The 23357-nt window shown below is 35.6% G+C and overlaps 1 long non-coding RNA gene across 1 annotated transcript; it reads right to left on the reverse strand.

Annotated features, from left to right (window-relative positions):
• Positions 1 to 564: 564 nt before the first annotated feature.
• Positions 565 to 1440, reverse strand: LOC131437885 (uncharacterized). Its single transcript, XR_009230843.1, has 3 exons — positions 981 to 1440; positions 778 to 909; positions 565 to 720 (listed from the first exon to the last, which is right to left on the reverse strand). It is a non-coding gene; the product is annotated as an uncharacterized LOC131437885 (long non-coding RNA).
• Between the last annotated feature and the right edge of the window lie 21917 nt (positions 1441 to 23357).

A 23357-nucleotide genomic window follows, 5' to 3' on the forward strand; every position in this document is an offset into this window, starting at 1 on the left:
AGAATATCCATGCAGAAAAAAAACATGCAGATTGATAAAAACATGACGTGAAACAAAGCATGCCGTTTTTTTGGGAGAGAAGCGCTTCTAGTGAGAAACGGGTGTACTTTTTTCCATTAGCTACTGTGGTTGTGTTAAATGCGCAGGCTACTTTATACATGTTTTTTAGGAGCATTTACGCACCCATTCTACACCAGACGGCGCTTCTGATGTCGCGGGTTGCTCAACTACAGTACTATTACACTGGGGAATCTAGGTTTATTTTATTTATGATATCACATCGATTAACATTTTGATGTGAGCTTTCTGTCTGCTTCGATATCAAGTTCTGTCAAATTAGCTATGAAATTATTGGCATGACATAGTTTTACATCTTTTGGGATGTAAATTTAAATCAATTTCGACGCTCCTTTATTTCTAGATGCAAATACTATCGAAACGTAAATTTAAATGATTTTTTTGTGCTGTGAATGTAACACCAAAACTTTGCTTTCCTAATGTCTCTGTTTCGGAAGAAACTATGTTTTCAAGTGGCATATAATGTTTCTAGTTAGCTAAGATCAGATATTCACTCTACACAGAAAGAAAAGATGAAATTTACACAACATGTACACCGATAGTACTATGAAATAGACATAAGTTGTTGCTTTTGGAGAAGAATCAAGCGGTTCCGAGATTTTTAATCGTTTATTTACTTCAATATGATTGATTAAAAACTTCCTAAAATAGCAGGATATGAATTCAGTTCAGTACATGTGATAATTCAAATTCACTTACGTTTAGTTTTTTTATACTCCTCTCCGTTTGCGATTATATAACCTTTCAATTGCACCAATAGGAACGATCGTGACTATCATTGGGTTAACCTAACCTTGTGCACATTTAACCAAGCTCTCCTGACACGTTTATCTAGCATATTATTGCAAATAACAAATTAACCTAATGTAAAAATAATCAATGTGTAAACCTACACCTCTTACCAAATTCCGCTACCAGTTTAACTATATTTTAGCATGAAATCAAAGCACACTTAGTTGCAACAAGTGAATAGTGCGTATCACGTGTATGTTTCTGATACTCGTATGACAGTTATCAGCGCGGGAATGTTTTGATGGTTTCTTCTGTCGGTTCGTTCTTGTTGGGCGCGCCGACCAAGGGGTCGCAACATAAGTTGAAACGAAAATCTGATTTAAAACCATGATTGATGTAAAATTACATGAAATTTCATTTAGTTTTTCATTGAACAAGACTGAATATTTACATTCAATTGCCTGCTCCAAATATGTGCATGAAAATAAATGTAAAATCACAAAATATTTTTATCTGTGCAATACCAAAATGGAACCGCAAAACTACCTCATTTAGAGCACTTTCCTCCTAATTTCGAGGTCCCATTCAATGACCTAATTTTAGGTGAAGTGGCTCTTAGTAGTTACAATAATGCACCTGCAGAAATAAGCGGAGATGTAAGTTATATCTACTAAACAGTAAGTTATATTTACTCAGCGGTGGAAATCTAATAACTCGATTCCAGACTGAGTGTGGTGTACCTAGTTTTGGAGAAAGCGAATGAAAGCAAAGATTCAATACAACTCAAAACTTCACAGCAAAAAAATTATGAAATTTACAGCTGACGCAAATCTACATATGACACAATTCATAGAACGTGAGACGACTGAAATTTACAAGAATGATATAAATATACGCCCGTATTTCGAGCAAACGTGTAAATTTACATGTTTTGGCACTTAAAAGTATTTCTGAATGAATTAAATATAAGTTATATTTACTGTAAGATTGAGTTATTTTTGACGCTCGTATATGTCGGTCTCAGATGACGTAAATTTACACGATTTTTTCTAGGTGTGTAAGTAAAAATTAGTCCAAAATATATAGTTTTTATTTTATGTGAAACTTATGCCAATGTTGCCAATATTATAGATGATTTTGTCGTGAATACGACTTACTTTACTATGGGGCGCCTTTTCAAAATTTACCCTCTGGGAGAGTGATAAGTTTTTGATCGTGAATATCTCTTGTTATACTTAACGCAACAACATAATTTTTTCTCCACGCTATCAGCAATATAATCAGGAATTTGTGATTAAATTTTCAACAGTGTAAAAAAACCATAAATAACTCAAAATCTATTATTTCTCAAACTTTTGGAAACAACGAGGAAAACTCAAACAAAAAAAAAACAAAACAATTACAGCTCAGTCAATTTTGTATCAATTATTAATATTATGTCACCATTTGATTGGAAATATTTCTACGTATTGATTTGAATGTTCAAAGCCATGTATTTTTAATTGTATATCATTGAAATGTTGATTAATAGCTAGCAGTGTCCTATTTTGTCTGCAAAAAATCTCCAGCATACCGGATTTCGCTGCCATAGTCGACGGTTTTGAAGGAGTAAGCGATATATCAAAGGGAAAGCAGCGCTCTGATTGGTCAATCGATGCTAATGCGGAACTGTTGGAAGAACGCGAAGCTATAAATATAAGTAAAATTATAGTTAACGTTTCAGTCCTACGCGTAGCATGCTAGAGGTAGGTTGTTGCTAGACAGCAAGACAAAAAGTGCCATAAAACGATTTGAAGCTTTAATTGGTATGCTCTGATCTTGTGTCATGCAAGTTCGGATGAAATTCCATGTTATGTCGTTTCGCCTGAGAAATTGACAACTGCCCTAGGGTAAATTTTGAGTGCTTAAGATTAATTTCTAATTTATATAAGATGAACTCGATTCATAATGAGAAAAAGTTTATCACTTCAATCGAAATCGCAGAAAGGTAGAGAAACGCTATAAAAATAACTGCTTGCATACAAAACTTGAACACAAGCTTAAATATCGTTACGCAATCATGTGAAAACATATAATTGCATACATTTGGGCTATTGATGTAATTTCGGTGGCTACAATACAAATTCAAATCACGACAAATAGAGTCTATATTCTTGGTTCGCGTGTTCGGTTTCGGTTCCTAATAAAGATTAATCTAAGCAGAGGCTCGTGCATTTGCGGATTCAAAAGTGTGACGATTAATTGAAAATGTCGATCACTAGAAATTTTGGTTGCCTTGTTCTACATCAATGGCTCCAACAACCCCATGGGGCTGATCCTTACAGTTTTAAGTTCCGAATTTAGTTTCATACTTCTTTTTCTAAATTTCGTTCCAGATCACAGATTCAGAATTTAAAACTATGACTCTAGAACTGAATCCTATTCCAGGATTTTGAAAATGATTTTAAATTCAGTTCCTTATTCAGGGACTCGAATCCAGAGATATGATTTAGGATTTTTCAGAATTCATGAACAAAATTCAGGATATGAATTTTAGATCTGGATTCTGAAACTAAATATTGGGTCTGAACACCGAACCTTCAATAAAAAACTGAATTCAAAACCAGAGTTTAATTCCTGAATTAAGGTTCAGAATGTAATTCATCAATTCAGTCTCAGGATTAATTTCCAGAATTTAGAACCTACATGTTGGAACTAAATTGTAAACGTGATTTCTAGATGCTGGAACTGAATTAAGTTCCTATATTAAGGCTTGGAATTCAAGTTCAGAATTTAGTTCTATAACGCAATTTGGAAAATTCTAAAAATAACTTCAGTTCCTTACTTCTAGAACTAAATTTATGACCTTAGTTTTTGATCTAGATTCCACTAAAATATTTCCAATGGATTTCGAGTATTTCTACTAGTATCTAAATCTACAAAACTGTATTTGTTCCGTGTCATTTAATTGTATGGTTGAATATGTCTGCCGTCAACTAGTCGTACTGTAGTTAAGATGCATCGTTAAAATTCTGGAAGCGAAGCAATGAAAGTTGCAAAATATACACAATCTAATACGAATGATTATCTCTATCCGGAAGTGAGAAAGAAATATGTCAGTTTTATTCGTATTCACGTCCTCCAGTTATGTCTGTGACATTACCCACCCGTCTTTTTCTTTTTCGAATTGTAAACATTACGGATGAGATGTCGTCATTCTAGTTTTACCCCTCCCATCATGCTTGTCCAGTAAATTATACTCGCTCTTGCATCTAATTAATTCTGAAAATCAGCTTGGAATAACGTCTGGTCCACCTGGAATCCTGGCGCATAGGTTTTCTAAGCGGACCACACTTTATTGTGATCTGTTCATGGCGGACTGTTCCAGAGAAGTATTACTCTCTGGAAAAAAAAAAACTAAAAAAGCAGAATTCTGTTATTAATCCGTGATATTTTTGTTCTCATTCCAGTTGAGTTTTATTTCAAATTTCGATACTACCGATTTGAAGTGATATAAAAAAAAACATTCGCACTAGCTTTAACTTGAAGCGTCAAAATTAAGGCGGTCCTCAGTATAATCGGTACACTTTTGTCGCACGTAAATGCTAATATGTGAGATTGCTAATCAATTGATGATATCTTCGCACAGTTGGATTTTACAACAGAAAAAAATATTACTTCTATTCTCGACAAGTTTCAGTGTCCAAAAAAAAAACGGAAGTATCCAAAAACTGCTGGTTCCTTATCCCCAATGTTACACGGAATGACTAATATGGCAACAGTACAGTGGAATGGAATTCATCTCATCTATATGCATGAGGTCAATTCGAAGTATTCTAATTTAATTTCGGTACCTTCCGCCGCCACAAGGGATGGAAGGGATCCCTTTAAATCAGTGCTCTACCGAACCCAATGGCAAAGATTGACGAGCGGCCGAGCCGTGCTGCGATAGTAAAAATAAGCGGTAAACCTTTTTCCTTCGACGGAAATCTCCTGTCGGTGGGTGCCGAAAACGACGGCAACGAGGGCGGGCGGTATAAAATGTGTCCCGAAATCAGGACATTCGAAACTGGCAGGGTAATGTTGTGTGATTTTATCACTTTTATGTAAACCGTGCTCGAAGTTGTTTTTTTTTTGCTGGGGTTTGAGATGAATACGTGACACGAGTTGAAAATGTTTCTGAGGAGCCACAGGATCTGAGGTTTTCTTTCCGGTACGATAACGATAGTAAATCTGGTTCAATCGGTTCAGTTTCCTTCCTCTCTATGGGAACAGAATAATTCAGTTTTCGAAACACTATATCGTTCGTTTATCACGTAAACAAAATAATTTTGGTATGATTTATTTTGAGTTTGTGCTATGACATGAAAGGCGTCATCAGTTTTAACTTTTTTTTTTCTATTGTCAATGCAAAATAGACAGGGAAAACAGCGAAAAACAGGAAATGTGTTTTTTTCAAGTTGGTAGCGATAAACAGCGTTAATTACTAAAAGATCGAAGCAAGCTATGCAATATCCGTGCAGAAGAATTATCGATATGGTAAAAAATGAACGTTCTTCCAGAAGTTGGAGTTGGAGTTTCGATGCATAGTGCTTAAATTAAAACAGTAAAAAAAAAAATTAAAAGAATCATGTCAGGTTGTCTGTTAAGCCGCGCTTGTCCTATTCCGTATTTTCACTTTAAAAATCTTACTCCTAGCAGAAGAGCTAGAACGGAGCTAAACTGTTACACTTTAGCATCAGCTCCCGGAAGAAACCCCTTATCATCGCCGCGTGATTGGTTTAACCTCGTTCCTCGCTAGTCATTAGCGTGATAATTAGATTTATTACCGTCATCAGCTTTTTTCCTCCCTCTCTCTCTCTCTGTCTCTATTTCTTCCGCCAACGATTGTCGCACGTTGTTCGGAAAGGATGCTTTCATTTATTGATACCTTGGTACTCATCTAAGCGATATTCCTGTTTCGCCAGCCGGATCCGGTTCTGAATGGATGGTTCACACTCTCAACGACAGGCCATTAGACGGTGGAAAGCTGTGCACGAGTTGTGGCAATGAAATGAGAATTTAATTACAGATACCGAGTGAGTACTTTGTCGCGAGCAGACATGGCTATTGATACCGATTGCGGATGTTAATCGATTTTTCAGTTGAGAATGTTGAAATTACGAATCGATTATCGGAAGGTCAACCGCACAATATTTTACCTGGCATGAATGTGCTTGCTAATGGTGTAGAATTATCCGCAGCTAGACGAAATACCGGCTGTTTCTGTAATATGAGCAATGACTATGAAGAAGCTCTAAAGACTGTCCCAGAAAGTATGGGCGCACTTTGATTTCGCAGTAAATAATTCACAAGTGTTAGATATTCGAATTTTATTCGATATACTGATAATATTAGACTACAACAACAGAATATTATTCTCAACATTTGCTACTTAACCATTGTAGACTAGCTGGCGCACCTTTTTGCGAACGTTCCTCATTAAATTCCGCACAGACACAGACATTTGACTTCGAAGTGCCCACTGTTTTGGCCACATCCCGAACTGAAACCACCTTCTTTTGCTCGAACGCTTTCAGTACACGTTTATCCAACTGAGGGTTAGCAGGACCTTTTTTTCGACCCGTTTTCGGTTTATACTCAAAGGTGTTATCCTCACCGAACTTCCTGATTGCATTTCGCACGGCTTTTTCACTTACTCCTTCCAATATTGCTATCTTTCTCAGTGACAGTCCGCGTTCTGTGCACCATTTGTACACAATTTTTCGACGTTGTTCTGCTGAAAGTCCACGCATTTCGAAATAAACTAACGAAAACGAATAAACAACTGCACAAGTGGTTAGAGAAGAGTGTAAACAACAGAACGCAGTCATAAAAATTGACAGATTCTGAACCATTTCGAAATGGCAACGGTTGACCAATTGGTAACAAATATTTTCTACCACACAGTTAAATAACGCGGAACATAATAAGAGTAGAAAAACAGCAACATACAGAATTTTGATGTTGATTGTTTCATTTCGGATTTGCAGATTTCAGTGAAAGAAACTATCAAAATGTTGTACGAGGTTAGTTTCTGGCTTAATCTTTGCTAAACCAAATTGTTGAATTCTCTACGATATGAAACACTGTTTGGAGTATTTTTCTCGAACGCGAAGCAGTCAAATGCTGGCTTTATTCGCACACGTTTGGTACGAATATTGCACTGCAAAAATTGCACAAAACTAATCAAATTACTACTCGGAATGAGAAGTCCCGGGACTAACAAAGAAAAAGTTGATTTTTTACCATTGAAAACTTTTTTATTCTTCAGTATAATCTCCATCTAGAGCGATACTTGACTGATGGTTTCAATCTCTGATTTGCAAAGAAGCAATCTTTATAGTTCTCTAGATAACAATTGGAGGCATTAGAAGGGATGATTTTGAATAATGTTCCCCACCGCTATCAACTTTTCTTTGTATTTTGCTCCAATGTAAACGACCAGCATCAGGATTACGCAATCGATCTTTTTTGAAGGGAAGCTGGCTCTGCGAACGTCCCGCCATTGATTCAATACAGAAGTGAGTTCTTGAGTCAGGAAATGAAACTGAACTCTAGACCAGAACAGCGATTCCATCTTGTGTCGAAGTGGTGGCAGAGGAGGAAAAATCTGTATAAATCCGTATAACTTATTTTACATCTATTATATTTTTTTTATATCGATCGTTACGCAAATTTATGTAAGGGCGTTTTTTTGGTTTTTGAAGAATTTTTTTTTAATTCGAAAAAATTACAGGATTGTGTAACAGTTCGGCTGAAAAGTTCGTATCGTTTAATAGAAACACACATTTTTTGCCAAAATTCGTTTTTATTATTCAACATAATTGCCATCAGAGGGGATACAGCGATTATAGCTATCTTCCAACTTTTCGATACCATTTTTGTAGTACGATTTGTCCTTTACCTCAAAATAGGCCTCAGTTTCAGCGATTACCTCTTCATTGCTTCTAAATTTTTTACCAGCGAGCATTCTCTTGAGGTCTGAGAACAGGAAAAAGTCACTGGGAGGCAAATCTGGAGAATACGGTGGATGAGGGAGCAATTCGAAGCCCAATTCGTTCAATTTCAGCATGGTTTTTATCGAATTGTGACACGGTGCATTGTCTTGATGAAACAAAACTTTTTTCTTCTTCAAATGAGGCCGTTTTTTTGAAATTTCGTCCTTCAAACGCTCTAATAACGCTATATAATAGTCATTGTTGATGGTTTTTCCCTTTTCAAGGTAGTCGATGAAAATTATACCATGCGAATCCCAAAATACAGACGCCATAACCTTACCGGCCGATTGTTGAGTCTTTCCACGCTTTGGGTTCGGTTCATCGCGTGCAGTCCACTCAGCTGACTGTCGATTGGACTCCGGAGTGAAGTGATGGAGCCATGTTTCGTCCATTGTTATATATCGACAAAAAAAATCGGTTTTATTTCGATATAACAGCTCCAAACACTGCTCAGAATCATCAATTCGTTGTTGTTTTTGATCGATTGTGAGCTCACGCGGCACCCATTTTGCACAAAGCTTCCTCATATCAAAATATTCGTAAATAATATGTCCAACACGTTCCTTTGATATTTTTAGGGTGTCAGCTATCTCGATCAACTTCACTTTACGGTCATCGAAAATCATTTTGTGGATTTTTTTCACGTTTTCATCGGTAACAGCCTCTTTTGGACGTCCACTGCGTTCATCGTCTTCGGTGCTCATATGACCAGTACGAAATTTTGCAAACCACTTACGAATTGTTGCTGCAGTGTCCGGTGCAGAGTCCGGATCAGTGCGGTAAAATTTCATTTTCAATCGAATAATATAAGATGAAAATGAAATTTATGGCCGCTCACCGTCAGCATATCCCTACTAATTCATTTGACTTTTGCTGCCATTTTCAAGTGAAGCTCCCGGAATTCATCGTCAGTTGATTAATCGTTGATAGTCATTTGATGTTTTGCTTGCTCAGTTTCAAATGCCAAGTAGTGTAGCTCATTCATTGCCTTCGCTCTTGGTAGTAAGCAAGTTCGAACGAATAGAATTATAAATGGAGTAAAGCATTAAAAATGAGAACTGAGGGAGGAAACAATTAATTTATGTGTATTCTGTGATTGATATTTCAGCTATCTGGTTTGTCTTTCATCTATTATCTTGAACCAATTCGAATGTTTACATGAACCTCATTTGAAGACCGCTCTCACACTATTGAAAGAGATATTTTGTTACTTCGAGAGATCAACTGACGGTGGTTAAACTGAGCCTCGATTGAAGAGAAACGAGTGATACCTGAATGCTGCCCGTTCGGGCCGTCAGCAAACATTGTGTGTGTCAGAGAGTGAAGTTTACTGCATTAGAGAGATCGTCAATGTGTTCCACATTCAGTTTCAATTGAATTGAATGAAGTTTTACAGCACTGGTCCGGATAACACTCATCAAGCCATTTTTTGGTATCGGCGGCACTTTTTTTCATCAAAAAGTAGTGTTTCATCAACACATGAAATACCTTTTTTTCCATTTTTTTCACAATAACAAAAGTAGCTTCACTCAAAATGCAATATCTCACAAACTAATAATCAGACAGCTGTCAAATTTATACACGTATCTTTTGAAGGTTGGTACTAACTGAAAATGGTATGGATTTAATTCTAGTGGCGCCCTCTCATAGAAACGATACGAACTTTTTAGCCGATCTGTTACGATACACGACCGATCATGGTGACATTGAAAATGCAATTTTCCAACTCTCCCATTAACAGATTTAAATTGAAAAATAGGCAAATAATTGGGGAACAACCAGTGAAGGTGTTTTTACAAATTTACAAAAAAAAATGTAACAAAAATTTCTTTTCAACTATTCATTATTTCTACGATTTGGTCTCAATTTTTCTTTTATTTGTTTTCTGGATCTAATTAGATCAATTTTTTGGCAGTTTCGTTGTTAAAGCGCATCATAATATTAACAGGATTATTATTATTGTCTTATATTTTTTTCCGAGAATATTTGACGACTTCTAAGAGGTGGCTAGGAGCATGAAATGTTAGTTGTGAAAGCAATAATTCAGAATAAACAATGTCGTTGATAAAATAAAGCATTGTAGCTTTGCGGCGTTCTTCGAGTGTTTGTAAGTTTATGGGTATACAACGAGCCTCATATGATGGAAGAGGAAATGTAGTCCAGTTTTGATTACGAAACGCATACAGTAGAAATTGTTGTTTGGATAGATTCGATGCATTCTTCGTGTACGGAAGTATATGGGTTCCATACTATGCTGTAGTATCCCAAATTTGGCATAAGTTGAATATAATAATTTTTTTTGAAACGTTTAATAAAGTTTAACACACTATTTGCATTATTGACAAATGTTTTATAATGCTCCACGAAAGTAAGTTTTGAGTCTAAATTTACGCTTAGGCCACTAAGAAGAAGAAGACATGGTTTTTCTACTAAATGATATTGAACTAAAGCTAATTTTAGGAAGTTAGAGACTTCAGTTACTAATATATCATCGTCAATAGCACATTTTTATGAAAAAAACTATCTATGATTATCTTTATAACACAACTTTGAACTGAATCCATTAGCAAGCCATAGGTTCGTTCGAAATATGAGTTTCCTGTATACGTTTATAGTTTTAAATTGGCCTGCTAGTTACTGGAGAATCAACAGCTGATTGGTGTTCAATATACAAGAGCGAACACGCTATGCAGCAGACAGAAAATGGCATCCATACACCGCGAGCGAATGGATGTAACTCTGTTTTGTCACCCCATCACTAGATAAACTACATGTTTCGTTCGCAGGATGACATCATTATGGTATGCTGTGATTGGCTCGAGAAAACATAGGTCAATTCAAAACAATTTTTCAATAGTACGCTACTGAAATACTGAAACGACGTTTCCATTAAAGTTTAAGTTAAATGTTTCCGTATCGATAGGTTGTTAAATTATGTCAATCTCGAAACAAAGGACTGAGTAATTATCGTAAAAAATATATAATATACTACAACTTTTTGTGCATTCTGTAAACTCATGAGTTAATTAGTTCTACTGAGTTCAACTGGCGCATGTTTTCAATGATTTAACCCAGTGGAATTTGTCGTCCGGAATCGGACCGATTGATCACGCTTCTCTATCATTGTATTATGGAAAACAGACTTTCTTAAAAATCTGTATGAAATCAGTATTTTTTTTTTGCAAAATCCGTATCAAATTCAGTAAATTTTCCCAATGTACTTAAAAATCAGTAGAATACTGAAAAATTCGTATATCTAGTAACCCTGGACCAGAACCAACTGGCATGATAGTTTTACATAGCAGGAAAACATGTACTCATCAAACTCGTTCCGAAAATACCCATATTGTAGTAATTTCCATGGAATATAAATGAGCCGGAAACGATTTTCGTTGTATGCAAAAACCTCTTTTTACGAAGTAGGTTCGTAAAAAATGTTTACGTTATTTGGAATATTCAACGTAAAAAAAGATTACGTTATTTGGGGTATTTGTCGTTAAAAAAAGTTTCGTAAAAAGAGGTAACGTAAAAAAAGTTTACGTAAACGGAGGTTTGGGTATACCTTTTAGGGAGCCAAACAAACCGTCAAACTCCCATGGTCTAGCATAGGAATTTGACGGTTCGTTTGGCTCTCTAAGAGGCATTCGCCAGTCTGTTACTACACGGAAAGAACGAAATCAGCATTTTGGCGAAAAAATTAGTTGATTTTCTGATTTTAGTTAGTTATTTTTTGAGACAACTAAAAAAATCTTGCTTTTGCTAATTTAGATTTTTTAATTCTAATTCTCTTAATAATAATAAAATATTTGTTGAAATGGCTATTTTTTTCAGTTGAATTCGCCAATTAAACGTGCTGTCATTTTTTAGCTAAGGCACGCTTCATATCCATTCAACTAATTTTTTAGTTGAATTAGAGAAATAAAACGTTGTTTTCAACCAACATAAATAGTTGAATTGGTTTCTGCCATTTGCAGCTATATGGCGCACTGTCACCGAAAAAACGTGAACACCGTAATGACTGCTAGCCACTAGATGGCACACGTACTACCGAAAAAAATTTCAGTCACGATTATCTTTTCTATATTGGCAGGTATAAATACGATGTTGTATTGGAGAAAAAGACATAAACGAAACATAAACTTCTTTTTGGAAATTTTACTTCTAAATCGCTGTTTTCTTCATTCGACTTCGCGAAATCGACTCTCTTACTGAAAACTTTGAGCACTCGGAAAACAAAAACCGAATACAAGTAGTACACCGGACAGCGTAGCCCAGAAGGCTGAGAGATACAAATAACATCATTTGACATATACAATTAGAGTGGAATATTCGAAACTCACTTCACTGTTCCCCGTAAAAATTCTGAATAAATACACTTTCTACTAATAGTTTACGTCATTTTTACATATCGGTTTAGAAATTTATATATGGATATATCGTAACACATGCGAAAAACATCTAAACAATTTGCAAGCAGTTTCAACAAGACTGTCCCTTTTAGCTTTGACACTTCTCATGAATTTTTAGCTAATAAACTTGTTAATAAAACCAATTTCATTTTTGTTTTCTTTGTCCTGTCCTTCAGTAATGATGGTGATAGATAAATAGAAACAAATTTTCTGATTTTAATAACAAAATTTGTTGTCAATGAGAATTTCGTACTGGATTGAAATATTGCTGGTTTGTGTCCAGAATATTCGGCAACTAAACACATTCTCTAAAAATAAGAGTTTTTTTTTCAGCAAAGTAAATTCTCAATTTTAACTAATTTTATAGTTATTTGGGAAATTTTGTTGTTAAAATCAACTAATTCAAAAACAGTAATACGAATTAGGCGCATAGCTAATTTCGGTCGTTCCGTGTATAAGAGTCTGCAGGTCAGTCTACTTCAGCTCAGTTCAGCTCAGCTTACACAAATATCAAAACTGTACTTAACTTTGAAAACTGCCAATAAAGCATGCAGAACGATCAGATCTGCCATTAATATGTCACCCATTTTTCATACATGAAATTCACTTAAGCTTCGGACATGGGACTTACCATTTGAATGTTAACTGAAAAGCATATAACGTGTATTGGATTTCCACATAATATTTATAGACTTCACATATAATATCGAAGAATGAATCTGAGATTTTTATCCCTTAAAACTGATGTGATTTATTTTTTGAGTGTGAAAATATCCCCTGTCTGACGCGCACGCCTACTGCGACTCTTTCACGGCAGAATATAATTGCCGTTTGAAGTCTTTGAAAAGAAACAACAATTTAGGGAAGGAGGTCTTCATGCAATAGTTTTCTGATACCAAATTCCAAATCTTCTGAGCACTATATTATTTCGTTCAGCAGGAAAGCATTCTCTTTGCATAAAATCACACTCAACCATTCCGGATTTCTCCATAAAGCAATCGATTCCGTTAACCAACGATTGACGTACGGGTTTGATGTGGGTAATATAACCGCATGAAACAATCTTCGGTTTCCGGGCGATCAGCATGACCGTGCAAGTAACGGGAATAAAAATTCATAAAATCTCAATTTAGCTTTAACTTGATTGGCAATTCCATGGCCCCGATTGTGTCGAGTACTTGCGAGTGTATCGTACGAGGGGACCACCAACCGACCCTCTCTAATAATACGTACAACGCATCACAGCCAGATTGTGCGTAATCCAATAAAGCCCAATAGAACCGCTGCCAGATTCTCGGTGATAAACGCTAAGAGAGCTATTTCTATCTGCGGCAAAATTTATGAGATGAACGTGAATGCCATCACCTCTCGGCACCATCCACCTGTGAAATGGTGAGCAATGGGAAAAGTGCTTCTTTTTGGTAAGACGCTAGCAGAAAGAACCAAATTTACAATACTGCCAGTCATTAGATTTAGAAAGTAGAGACGAGATTTATGCTAATGGTTCTAATCTGGTAAACGTGATAGATAAGCAAAATTGGAACTCGTTATTGGAAGGACTTTAAGCTGAAAAATTCTGCTAACCGAGAAAATATTTTACTAATCATTCACTAATAATTATTTGTCATGTACAAAATACAGTCCCGCCTGAAAGCTCAAAATTCAAGCTTTAGGAAATCTTATTAAAATTTCAACGCTAATATAAATCATCTTGTCACAATGAAGACCGTGACAGACCCTTTCCCAGGCCACTAATTTTCCGAACACCACCCCACCCATCCTGCTTCGAACCGAGTCCCTGCTCCGATTACGCTTCTGTTTTTCCGTGTTAAATTGGCTGTTGGAAAGTGACACTTTTCGTGATTGCCAAAAATTGTTGGGATGAAAAATGGCCTATCGGATACATTTGAAGCAAATATGTCTAAACATTCACCTTCATTCCTCCAGCCCCAACTTTTCACTGAGGGTTCATCCAAAAAGGAATGGGTATAAATTTCGCTATCAAGCGCATGAAATATATTGACGTATGGCTTATCTGTTTTTTTTCTCACTGACATTCATTCCACATCGAATTATATTGGTGCCCCTCTTTTGTCTCGACAGCTCAGCTTTTACAGAGAATGCCAAAAAAAAAATAAACAACGAAGTACGGAACCGATTCGGAACCCTTCCAGCGCACTGTACTAATTCGTTACGTTTTCTGGCTTGGCTCGGACTGTCATGAGCTGTTATCAGTTTCGATACAGAAATAACTTTCGTACCTCTCGATATCATTCATGACAGCAGAAATGACACTTTTTTTTCGCTGCTCTCAAACACCAACCAAACCCACGAATAGTCAAAGTTCTATAAAAATCGCGAGTAAAAAAATATTTGAATTTCATTCCGAATCCCAACCCGTGCTGTCCTGTCGGTATCCATTCGATGGTTGTTCTCGTTTTTTTGATTTTTTTGTTTTGAAATGTGATTGGCGAACAAAAAGGAAACGCTGCTGAGATACTGTGAGTTTTGGATTCCAACACCACACGAGTAGAAATATTTGCATTGAAACAAGAAGAAGTAGAAAATAAAAATGGAATCATGCACCGCCTCCTATGCAGTCACGTGTCAATTCGGGAAGAACTCGGGGGGTGCTTCGTGATTCTGGTTGTACAGGTTTTTGTCAAATTTTCATGTTTATTAATGGGTTGTCATTTCGAAGGAATTTAAATTTTTTTTTTCATTCCGGTCCTTCGACTTAGTTTGTTGACATGTCCAATGTGTTGGAACCAAGTTTCCGTGCAGCTGAAGCATCGTCGTACATTTCAATGTGTTTCCAATTAATACTCGTATTCTTATTTGTTTGTGTTCGAACCTGTCCTGATTGGCTCAATTAGTATGACGGATTACCATTACAAGTTTTGAATTGACTGTACAAAAACAAGCTCTTAAATTTGTCTCTTTGACAAACAAGCAACTCAACAAATTCCATGTTGTATGCAATCTTTTACACTGATAAAAATTTTCACGACCGAATCATATGTAAAAAGCACTTCAATTTAATATGCGTTTTCATTTCAATGCATAACCAAAGCGATTTGTTTTAAGATTTCATGTGCAAATTCACTAAGATGCAAGATTGGATTATTTTTCACTAAGCTTTGATGTATTTTTCCATTAGATGTGATGTGTTTTGCTATTGGATCGAATTACATGTGTTGAACACTTCATTTTCTCGTGGAAATGAATACAGCACAAACGTATGTGCAAAACACACGATTCGGTCAACTTTGTTTCAATTGAAATCTATGTGGAAAACAATGTGACATTCATATAAAACATGAAAGAATCTAGAGAAAACGATATATCTTATCATTTTGATATGCATTTCAGATAAATGTAGCATGATTTCCACTAAATATCATTAGTTTTTACACACATTTTATGAGTTAAGTGCATATTTTCATGCATTTCGTGTGTTCTACATGTAGGTTTTCATAAGCCGTACCCAGAATTTCGTTTCGGGAAGGGCCAGTCTTCTCCACTTGGTTCAAAACTAGTTCATTTTCAAGGTCTTGTTAGTTGGTTTTTATACAAACTCGGCAGTTCCGGAAGTACCGGCCAAAAATTCTAAAACAAAAGCTGGATCAAATCTTTTAGTTGTTTTTTTCACCAATGCAAACGACTAGCAGCTGTGACGTAATCGCTCTTGTCGGAAGCGAAACTAGCTTTGCTAACGACACACAATACATCTGCTCGCAGTGGCGATAGAATTCAAACTGATCCAATTTTTGTTAAGAGGTTTCTTTTTACGTGATTTCGTTTGTAGCTTTTTCACTAATGGGCGGTCCTATCGGCTATAAAAATAGCAGCATTTTAATGTCGATTATTTCATTTCGGATTTGCATTTCATTGAAAGCAACAATCCGGATGCTGTACGGGATTCATTCCTGCCTTTCAGAAGGACCAAATTGTGGAACTCACTACGATATTAAGCACTTTTCGGAACATTTTTCTCGAACGATTTGTTGTACAGCAGCCGATATTTTGTTCTCTTCCTCAGAACGTTATTAATTTGAGTTTTGATAAAATATATCATTCTATAGATTTGTCTAGTCGAATCGATGCGGTGACATATTTCCAGGCAGAATAAGTAATGATATCGAAAATCAGTTAAGGAAGGGGTAGGATCATAATTTTTCCGATTTTTTTCTCAGAACTGTCGTTCAACAAATTAAATTCAAATGTTATTCATGATACAAAGCATCGTTCGAACAACATTTTGTATTTTTTTTTATATTTAAAACCGGGAATGAGGATAGCCGGAATCGATTTATTTGGCTGCCTACTGCTAATAGCTACCGATTGGTGTAGTTTAGAGGCCTGTTAACAATTTTTTTACGTGTTTTTTTTAAATAACTATTTATTGAAATATGAGTTAAAATTAAATTATTAAGATTTAAATTGGGTGTTCAGCCACAAGTGGTGACTTTTCAGCCCTATTGTATATATTATATCATTTGTTTCCGCAATTCTGAGATTTTGGTGTAGGGAAAATTCTAAACCTACTTGTATTGTGTAATGGGGAAAAGGAACTTATATACTAACTTACTAACTAATACAGAGAGCGAATCGATTCAATTGAAGATTGCATCGATTTTTGTCGGAATTTGCTTATAATATTATGTGACATTACATCTAATGGTTCTATATTTGTGAGTCTGTGTAACTCATTTGTACTAAACCAGGGAGGACGCTTCAAAATCATTTTCAGAATTTTATTCTGAATCCTTTGAAGCGTTTTCTTCCTGGTGGAACAACAACTTGACCAAATTGGTACTGCATAAAGCATGGCTGGTCTGAAAATTTGTTTATAAATTAATAATTTGTTTTTTTAGACAGAGCTTAGAATTTCTGTTTATAAGAGGATATAAACATTTAATATATTTATTACACTTTGCCTGGATTCCTTCAATGTGATCCTTGAAAGTGAGTTTTTTGTCATACGTTAAACCTAAGTATTTAGCTTGATCAGACCATGTCAATTCCAAACCATTCAATTTGAGAATGTGATTATTGTTTGGTTTAAGAAAAGAAGCTCTTGGCTTATGAGGAAATATAATTAATTGCGTTTTTGCTGCATTTGGTTTAATTTTCCATTTTGACAGATAATCACTGAAAATATTTAAACTTCTTTGTAGGCGACTGCAGATCACTCTTAGATTTCTACCTGTGGCTAACAGACTTGTGTCGTCACAGAATAGCGATTTCTGACAACCAACGGGTAGATTTGGAAGATCAGAAGTGAAAATATTATACAAGATTGGAGCTACGCTCGAACCCTGCGGAACACCGGCTCGTACGGGTTTACAGATTTAAGATTTACAATTCTGATAGCTAACCTGAAGAGTACGATCAATTAAATAATTTTGAATCATTTTGATCAAATAAATAGGAAACTGGAAATCAGACATTTTTGCTATTAAACCTTTGTGCCAAAGACTGTCGAATGTTTTTTTCTATGTCTAGAAGAACAACTCCAGTGGATAACCCAGAAGATTTATTTGCTTTTATCATGTTTGTTACTCTGACAAGTTGATGAGTAGTTGAATGTTCATGACGAAATCCAAACTGCTCTGGTAAAAAAATTGAATTCTCATTTATATGAGACATCATTCTCAACAAGATAATTTTTTCAAAAAGTTTACTGATAGAAGAAAGTAAGCTAATTGGGCGATAACTTGATGTTTCTGCTGGGTTTTTATCAGGTTTTAGGATAGGAATTACTATAGCGTTTTTCCATATTTTTGGGAAGTAAGCTAATGAAAAACACTTGTTGAAAATTTTAACCAGGAGTCTCAAGGCAACATCGGGAAGATTTTTTATAAGAATATTAAAAATTCCTTTATTACCAGGAGCCTTCATGTAAATCCTTAACTATGTTTTTCATAGCAGGATCACGAGAACGTTGATATTGTCGTCGAAGAACATTCTTCAACCGAATGAGCAGTTGAAGATTGTCATCGATGATAGGAGAATTTAATTTAGTTGGAGCTTTGGGAACTGAAAGATTTCTAGCTTCGATAATGTAATGATTCAAACTATCAATTGCTGTGTCGATGTCCGCAGAATTTTCTAAAATAGTTTCATGATCCACATGATTTTCAATGTGAGATCTGTAGTCCAACCAATCAGCTCTATGATAGTTGAATATAGAACTAATTGAATTAATTATAGCTTCGTTGGAAAGTCTGAATGTTACAGGAAGATGATCTGAGTCAAAGTCAGCATGTGTAATCGGTTCACTACAAATGTGACTTTGATACGTTAGAACCAGATCAATTGTAGACGGGTTTTTCACGGAAGAGAAACAAGTAGGATTACTGGGATGAAGAACTGTGAAGTAACCAGCTGAGAGTTGATTATGAAGTATTTCACCATTACTGTTACTTTGCCTACAATTCCACTGGACATGCTTAGCATTTAAGTCCCCTACTACGAAAAATTTCGGTCGATATCTTGTGAGTTTTTGCAAGTCGCCTTTAAAGAAATTTAATTGTTGAATGGTTTCCATTTCGACTCCCAAGCTTTCAATAACTTTGGTATTGAAATAAGGTAAAACGCGGTGTTTAATTTGCCGTTAGACAAAAATTCATCTTCACTCGATTTCAAAGATCGAGCATTCCAATTTAAAATATTCAAATAATTATTTATCGTCACTGTTAAATTTTAAATTCATTATAATATTTTTTGCAAATTGCCATCCGATTTGAAATGCTTCAAAATGTGATGAACTCGAATTTATTCGGATGATCATTTGAAAAAGTTGATCTTGTAGGTAGATCATTTTGTTTTCAGTTATATCGCCTAAATCCACCTAATTTAAAGAAGCGAATGGCATTGAAGGAATAATGGTAGGTAGACTGCCATTAGAGAGAACATGATTTGGCCTATCTACCTATTAATAAATTGTTTTCGTTAGAAGACCAATTGGAAGGCGTATCTGTTTTTTGTTTTGAATTCGAAGAAATAAGTGCCTTAGAAGAATTAGGCGTGGCATTTGTAACGGTTTTTTGATTTTCAGGTATGTTCTATAAATTTAAGGTCGTTGATTCGACTTGCTGTCTAAGCGAACGAGCGTTTAAAATTTTTTCCCTGACAGGACATTTCAAATAATTGGATTTATGATTTCCATCGCAATTTGAACATGAAAATTTATCAGTGGTTTCATTCATTGGACAAACGTCTTTCGAATGCGATTTACCACAATTCAAACACCGTATATCCATATGACAATTTTTGGTTCCATGACCGAAGTCTTGGCAACGACGACATTGCGTTAAGTTTGCAATACGATTATGCCGTTTATAATGTTCCCAATGAATTTTAATATGGGAAATGAAACGTACTTTTTCTAAAGTTTTCAAATTGTTTACATCACTTCGATTGAAGTGTATTAAGTAAAGTTCGTGGGAAATTCCAGAGCGTGGTTTAGAAGAACCATTCGAACTTTTTTTTCATAAGTATTGCTTGGGAAGAGGCAAAACCAAGCAATTCTTTTAGTTCATTTTTAATTTCACCAGTACTTTGATCATTTGATAAACCTTTCAAGACAGCCTGGAAGGGTCTGTCTGATTTTATATCATATGAATAAAATTTATGAAGTTTCTCGGACAAATATCGAATAAGACGTTCGTAATCTTCCAATCCATCAACCAAGACTCGACATTCTCCTCTTCGTCCGATTTGAAATGAGACTTTTACTTCCGGGAGAAAAGTAGAAAGCTTAGTACGGAATACTTTGAAGTCGGAAATCATCACCGTCACTGGTGGCATAGATTGATGTTTCTTCCCAGAACGACAAGCGTCCATTTTGGGAATTTTTGAAGAATTTTCTTCTATGTCGCTGCAATCGGATTCAGGAAGAATCACGTAAATATTGTTAGACGGCATAGAATAAACGGAAGGGAATTCCGTCCGTTGTCTTTTATTTTAACATTCAGATTCTTTAAGTTCGTGAATGTTATTAGAAAAATGTTGAATAACGGATTGTGATTTATTCCGTATTGAATTATTGTTAGCCTTAGGCTTGTTGCCTTTCCGGTTGGACGCAGGCATTTTTGAAATGAATGAAATTTTAAATTAAATTAACTAGGCTAAATTAGTCTTCGATTAGACTCCTAGCTAGCCTTAAAAAAGGCTGAATAATTTATTAGTCACTCAAATATCACTCTTTGTATAGCCCTGATGAAGACTGACTAATTGTTAGTCTTTAAAAAGACTGTTAGTGATTCAGGTAGCCTTGAGAAAGACTGAAGCCTTGAATCAATGAAACTCTAGGTAGACAGAAAAAATTTCCAGGAGCCAAGAGCTATACGCGTGCGGTGCGAACAAGGGGCAACAATCAGCACCGACTGATTTTTACGTGTTTTGTTTCGTCACTTCAAGTGACGGTATGAAATTTTTAACACACTTTACCTTATAATTTCGGAAGCAAGAGTGGAATCCGGATGAAATTCAAGAATTGCGTCTATGACTTCGAGAGCTATTATTTGAATCTCATTTTGTCAAAATCGGTTCAGCCATCCCCGTGAAAACCTAGCTAGATTGTTTGACACATACACACACAGAGACACTACTGAGAAGCCATGTTGTATGCGATAGCACTTGGTAGAGCGAGTTTCCATCGAGCTGGTTTGAGCGCTCGTTTGTGTTCGCTGTTGTGGAGTCCTGCGCTCCTGTTGCAGTTCTGTATGAAGTTCAAGGTTTTATTATTGTCATTTTAATTGTATTTAATTACAGTTTGGCATATTAAGATAAGTTTGAAATTGATTTTCAATACTTCACCACCATATTGAATCACCATTTTCAGTTAAAGTCGCTGCATGGCTGATAATTGTGACAATGATGTTGAATGATTATCATTTTACGCGTGAGTTTATAGACTATCACTATAGTGATATTAAACGGGATGAGATTTGATTTATCTGAGTGATCATAACGATCGTTGATTTTGCTTACAGTAATAATCAAAGCCTAAAATCAAGCTTGATTTTTTGAAGCGCTGATGTTTGATCTATCTATCTATCTTCTATCTATCTATCTATGTATATAAAAAATGCAGAGATCATTCTTTGTAATCGCATCACGTAAGAACGGATGGACGGATTTACATGATTCTTTTTTTGTTTGATCAGTTTTTACTCCCACCGGGTTCGTACCTCAAAAAAATTAAGAAAACTTGACGGAAAAGTGGGAAAAATCCATAAAGTTGTTTTGTATGAACAATGAAATTTTCCACTGAAAAAGTCGCCAATGATTGCTAGATCTACGATTAATGTTTGGCGCGCAACGAGTTGCATAAGTGTTTGGCCGTCGAAGGAAAGAATACCAGATTGTTGAAAGAATCTGTTGCCACGCAACGCGTTGTTTTGTGTGAAAAGTTCACATGCGTACTTGATCGATGTGATTCGTCATTTCGAACCACATGCGTAAAGGTGTATCAAAATAATTGAACAAATGACAGAGTTGCTTAATACTAACCAAATAAATGTTGTATTAAAACCATTGTCGGTAGGAGAAAAAAATCTAATATCGTATACCAGTCAACAAATCAGCAAATTGTTGAACAAATTGTCGAATGGACTGTACTGTGCAAGTTTTAATGTAAAAATAAAGAATTTATCTTTCACGTGAATTAATTTATTAAGGCGCGTATTATCAGTGCTAATTAGATACTACTGTCAAATACGATTTCTGTAACGGAATAAGATTTTTTGGTGTTTGTGAAGATCAGGAGGAAACTAAAATCAATGCGGGCCTTCAGTTTCTTTGCCTCATGCAGATGCAGAGTCTCCTAACCATAAGTGTAAATAGTAAATATATTCTTCTTCAGGATTTGTCTTAATTTTTCCAATAAGAAACTCGGGCTTATCTTATGAATAAATTAAATTACCTACAGGCTACCAGGTCAATTCGGTGGGATTTTTTAGCGCAATTACTGAACATTCAAAAGAAGACAGTCAGAACTGTTTTTGAGTTTAACTTAATATTCGTTCTACGACTTAAACTTTTTTTTCTATTGCTACGACTCTATCGAGACGAGTCTGTATACTGATACCTTAAAACCATTATTTATGAGATCTGCTGTTTCTGTTCGATACACTGGCTCAAATGATAATACGAGTACTGGTACATCGACTGCTTATTTTCGCTACACTGTAGCAGAAGTATTGCACTCATTGCACATTGATTCTCTGGTTTCTCCTCGATGTACATAAATGGAGCGTCGCATTTCACGTGAATATACGTTCAAGAACATGTACATGAAACTTAATGAAATAAAAGAAAAATACTGTCAGTGAGAGCGGCGACTTGATCCGAGAATCATTGGATCGCAAAGTAAGTCCATTAATAGACTGAGCCATGGAAGCACGCATCAGCTTTTCTTACACATGAATTTAAGCAGTTGCACTTGCTAGCCGAATAGAAATAACATTCGGAACCAGTAAAATTCAGACTCATCCAGCATTAAGTCATTACAAATGGAATTTCCCGTCATTTGACAAATTAAGTTCTAATGAATTACATCATATGTGGGATTAGATCACTTGTAAAATTCAAAATTTGTGTGTGCGAGTATATTTAAATGAATTCGTTGTTCATTATCAAGTTAAAGAACAGTATATTGAATGCCACTGCCATTTGAATTTCTTAACGTCCAGCAATTTATCATTCTATCGCTATATTTCTAATAGCACATTTATCTGACACGCTGCGTGACATCGATTCACTACGACTTTGTTATGGTATTAGACTAGCGGTGAGAGACAAAAGAAGTAATTAAAGAATTTTCGTCCTGGTGAACTAAAACGATTTAACATTCGGGTTGAAAAGTCCTATTGCGTCTGCAAATGCAATGACGACCCAGTTACGAGGGCGGCCATTGAAAATTTGCGAAATCAATTTGAATAAGAGCAGGGTTGGTGATTGCCGAAAACAGACAGAAGCTGCTATATTGCTATCTAACAGTTCGGCTGAAAAGTTCGTATCGTTTAATAGAAACACACATTTTATTGCCAAAATTCGTTTTTATTATTCAACATAATTGCCATCAGAGGCGATACAGCGATTATAGCGA

This window comes from Malaya genurostris, chromosome 3, assembly GCF_030247185.1.
Source record: "Malaya genurostris strain Urasoe2022 chromosome 3, Malgen_1.1, whole genome shotgun sequence".
NCBI lineage: Eukaryota > Metazoa > Arthropoda > Insecta > Diptera > Culicidae > Malaya > Malaya genurostris.